Source organism: Cyprinus carpio, chromosome B22, assembly GCF_018340385.1.
Source record: "Cyprinus carpio isolate SPL01 chromosome B22, ASM1834038v1, whole genome shotgun sequence".
Taxonomy (NCBI): domain Eukaryota; kingdom Metazoa; phylum Chordata; class Actinopteri; order Cypriniformes; family Cyprinidae; genus Cyprinus; species Cyprinus carpio.
In genome coordinates, this window is record NC_056618.1 from 16207170 (window position 1) to 16212662 (window position 5493).

Below are 5493 nucleotides of genomic sequence, written 5' to 3' on the forward strand. Positions count from 1 at the left end.
ACAGTTGTTCATGAGTCCCTTGTTTGTTCAGAACAGTTAAACTGCCCGCTGTTCTTCAGAAAAATCTTTCAGCTTCCACAAATTATTTGATTTCCCAAATGATTTTGAGATCGATCTATTCACTCTGTGACTCATACACAACTATTACAGAAGCTTCAAACACTCACTGATGCTCCAGAAGGAGAAACCATGCATTAAGAGCCCGAGGTGAAAACTTTTAGAATTTGAAGATCAGGGTAAATTTAACATTCATTTGTCTTCTGGGAAACGTAAAGTTGCTGAGCCAGCAGGTGGTTGTTGGAGTTTTTGTCTTTTTTGCTTATGGTTGTGGGTTTTATTTTTGATGCTGGAGCTCTGATCTTGGCGTGCCCTTGAGCAAGTCACCGGACCCCCAACTTAAGGGCAACAGTTTTTTTTTCTGCCCACTTGTAACGTTTCAAATTTTGTGTCACATGTATTGTCTGTTGTATTCTTTGTTTGGCTTAGTTTTAATAGCACAATGTTTGATTTGATTCTCGTGAGGCAATTATTGAGTGTTCTGATGATGCAAAGATGAAAAAGAATAAGAATTTATAGTGCCTAGTTTACACAGTTTTGTATTTTAAAGAAACTGATCTACAAAAACTGTTGTTTTATTTGTGTCGGTGAGGGTTGTATAAAATGTATGACAGCACCCATTCAAATATTGTTTTAAAAAGACATGTCAAAACTTATTAAGTGGATATTAACAGTTGCAGTTTTTTGTGTTGTGTAATTGTATTACAGAATAATAATAATAATTTTTCATTCCTTTGTGATCATTATTTATTATAATTGGTAATATTGGTAAATATAAAGGTGGCAAGGCAATAAGATGACAAGTAACGCAATGTTTAACCCAGCAACACAGTTAAGCTGACCCACTGGTTGGGTCAAATAAACAACCCAGCATTCTTGGTGAAATGGTTAAACCCAGCACTTGGGTCAAAACAACCCAGCGCATGTTCTGTCCAATAGTGACCCAGCAGCTGGGTTGAGTGCATGTTTTAGAGTAAAAAAAAAACAACAACACTTGTTTAATCTTTGTAATCTCCTCAGAAGACAATCTAGATGCCTGCCAAAGTTGTTGTTGTTGTAATCATAGACTGTATGTATGTGATTACACGCAATACACAGAGCTTTTCCCTCACCATAATGCGCTGCTTTTGCAAGGTTCAGCGAAAACTTTTCAGATTTTATTTTCCTTTTACGCCCTGAAGATATCAAAGATTCATCAAGTTTGTTGAAATTATCCATCACTGATCACTTTAAGTAAGCTTTGATGAAACTCCTCTCAGCTAGCGTGTTTTCAAAGTGAAAGTACCAGCAATCAATAACCGTCATTTCACCGTCTTGGTTAAGTATAGACACCCAGTATAGTCCGGCTGTGAGTAACCCACTTCTAGCCCAAATAACCTTGAATTTGGTTACATGTCGTTTTTTGGCAAAATAACTTGTGAGACCTATTTGAAGGCCAAATATACAACCACAGTTGAAGCTTTAGGTTAAATTAAGTTTAATTTTGGGCTAGATCAACCTTGATTCAGACTTCATGAACATGCAATGAACTGCTGTTAAAAACATTTGAGACCAATTTGCCTAATGCTTTCTCTTTAACTAAACAAACATGTACATTCGTAGTGTCTTTTTGAAAGCATCTAGCAGCTAGCCTGCACGAACCTTGAGAACTACCTGAATAAAAACAACCTACAGAGATTAACTCATTACATCTCTGAAAACAAGCAGTCCTTAACATGTCAAGACACCACCTTTATCATCTATAATCCTATCTGCAGTAACAGCATTCTAATATTTCATAACAACACTAAAACTCTGTAAATAATAATTTTTGCCCCACAAACCATGCCCCTCCACACATTTTAGTACTGTCCCACATTAGGCTAATTATACTGTCCCACTTTTCGAAACCATATTTCCTAAAGTGGGACAGTAGAAAATTAGATTAAAATATAAAAAACATAGTATACACATAAAAGGTATTTCAAAAAAGATGCAAAGAACATAAAACTGGATTTCTTTTCTTTTACGATCTCTCTTTATTAGTAAGATAAAATAGGGACTTTAAAAAAGCTTGCCCTACTCACATGGAGCAACAACACTGCAAGGTATGGAACGACCATCTCTTCTTTGTGGTGATATGTGTATGCTTTATAATATCCATAAATGTTCCAGGTGTGATGGCTTGTGATGGTGAGAGATCCGCTGATCGAGGTCAGTTTCCAAACTGAGTCTTTTGAAGTGTTGAATTGTTTCTTTATGTAGGTTTACCTCCATGTGTTGTTTTATCAGCGTAGCTATTAAAACAAATATTTAGCGCAACTGCAGTTTCTTTGGAATCTGCAGACCTTTTTGTTTTCCACCAAAAGCATGTCAATTGTCCCGTATGTATTTCAGATAAGATCAGCGTTTGTTTGTAGGTGGACAGATTGACCCTTCAATCAACTGGCATTGATGTGATTTTATCCTCCGTGCAGAAGCACCATGGAGGAGAACAAAACAGAAACAGGTTCTCAGGATTGGAGACCGAATTCTGTTTACACATCCACATAGTTGTTGCACATTTGGCATAATCGCATTAAAAGTTACTGTTATTAATAGGCGCCAGTTTCCCTGGAAGTGACAACTGGAAAAACACTGTGGGATGGAGAATTTTATTTGCCAAATATTTAATCCTATTCAATTTTACTACACGACTTATATGAAAACCAAAATCTTTGTCCAACTAACCTTGCGCACTTCCTACAGATTATATAACAATAATTTCTTGTTTGTAATTTCAGTCTCTAAACACATGACATACCCAGGAAACAAAATTAGGAGTTATAAAAACGTTGGGTGGGGACAGGAAATGTTGTTCATGAAATGAAAAACGGTGTTGTCATTATAATATGATTTAAAGCTTACAAAAACATTTCTTACGACGTTCGACTAACTTAATTTTTATTTTTTTTACCAAAAACATAACATTACTTAAATGTTTTAATATTCTAATAAACTTTAAAACTGTCCCAGTTATCTTGTTGTGATTACAATTTTATTTCAAGGTTCACAAAAAACTCTCATCGGTTTCTTAGACAGTGTACAAAATAACAAGCGGAACGACATTCAAAGAATATTGTTCTATTAAGATTATGACAATGCATACTAAATATTAATGGCCTATACAAACAAAAAGGTTAGGTTTTTTTTTTTTTGTGATTTTTATTTAATGTTTTATGTTTAAACCAACAAAAAGGTTAAACATTTTTTAAGATTACATTCTTTTTTTCTTTTTAATTATATCTTTAAATATTCTTATATATAACTAATAGTTAAGTTGTTAAAATTACAATATTTTTTAATCACAACTATTTATTTTGTAGTGTATTGTATTGGGTTGTTAAATGAAATGTGTAATTGTGTTTGTGTATTGTGTTTTTATCATTTGTAATTTACTTACGTAAGTTGTTTAAAAACGTATATATGCTTAAGAAAAAGCCGTATATGTCATTTGTGTTGATGAGGAGTGTCATTTTGTTGGTTGTCTATTAGCCTATAGTAACTTAGTAGGCAGTCATCATCTATTTGGATGGACTAGTCTATTCTTGGGCTGCTGATTAGGACGTATATTAAATTTTCACTGACAGCCCAAATTTGCCTTGTTTTAGCTGAAAGAAAGTGGTGATGTGCATACTTAAAAATAACTCTTAAGGTCAATTTTTCACATCGCCTCAAGGTAGGCTACTCATTATTTACGATATTTTAGAATCTAAAAATAAACATAAATTACTTTGTTCCGTAAGCTATAGATTTAATTCAAACAACGCAAAAAAAAATAATAAAAAACTTCAGTAAATGTTAGGAGGCTTTATTCATCTTCATCTTCAGATCTCAATTCAATACACTTCTCAGTTGAACAGAATACAAGTATACATGAACAGCTGGAAACAGTTTTTTTTTTATAGTGTATAGTGGGGTTTTGAAACAGTTTTTTTTTTATTTGAGACCTATTTTATAACAGAATCATTTGGATCACTCACTGATTCACTACTCCAATTCAAATGAAGTAGAATGAATCAGATGATTGTATCAGGAGGGTACAGGAGTCTTTCCCAGTTCTCGCTCTGTACCGTGGGCTTCTTACCTTCAGCAGTTGTGAATGTTATGCATGATCTTTCTGTTAGGCAAACCCACAAAACATTAGGAATGAAAAACAAACATACACTTATAACAGTAGTTAACTAATTAATAATAATAACTGTAAACTAAAATTGATGACCAAAAGTAGAGTTATTACAACACACCTTTGACCACCAGCTGTGTGTTGTTCTAGTCGTAAATATTGTGTGGTGAAAGAGATATGTTTTTCTATATGAGAGATGTGGATATGTGATATTGAGAAAGACGTTCCCCTTCTTAAGCTCCTCGAGTAAAACTTCTGTTCTGTTCTTGTACGCTGGATCCTGTTCCTTTATAGAAACTTCTCCATTGATAATATCGAATACGTTCCTGATGTAGTTGTGTCTCCAGTGGACTGTCAGCTGTTTATCTTCAAGCTCAATACTTTCTTGACTGCACTCCAAGAGGACAGAGCCTCCTTCGGTGACTTCAACAACCTGATGCAGAGAGGCTAGAAAACATGGGTTTGCTTAGATTTCACTTTAATTATTGACTAATAACTTTTACAATAGGGTCCAGAAGTTTGAGACATCATTGAAATTAAGATTTTTTTTTCAAATATCTTAGATTATTACACTCTTTCTGAATTTGTTGGTAATTGAGAGCTGTTGATTGTGACTCTTTGTAGAGAGTCAAACAATCATTGAAGTCGCTCTCATGTTTCCACTTAAATTTGAACTAAAACTGATTTGCTGATATTTGCATTCAAAAAATGTAATAGGTATGAAGTGCCAGAGGAGTACCAGGTTGCTCATGACGTCATTAAAGTGAAGCCGCCGCGCCGCCATATTGGTAATCCCTAGTGTACATAAACGTTCTATTGAATTAATAGGAAATTGTATGATTTTAATGAGAAAACATCATCTAACAATCAGCGTTTTTAAATCTGAAGTATCCCTGTACATTATTACAATGCAAACACCATAGGCATTTAAACGGTTATTTTTTAAATGTCGGGAATTTCCACTAGGAGATACGTTCATTACAGTAGCGAACATCATGAACATGATAAACATCAGACGGACACGACCTCAACATATAAAACAAACGAGAAAGTGCTAATTCTGAAATCTGAATTTATTCAGAGAAATAACTGACTATATGCAGTACGGATTTAAAGACATAAAGCTTTATTTCCAAGATAGTTAAGCTTTTCATTTCATTATAGAGCAACATTAACAACATAATTGTATTATTCATTGTAATATATTCAAATCCATTTCTGATACTAATACGTTCAGGTTTAATAATTCCTGAATAATTATGTTCATAATTGGCTATATTTTGTGTTGGATT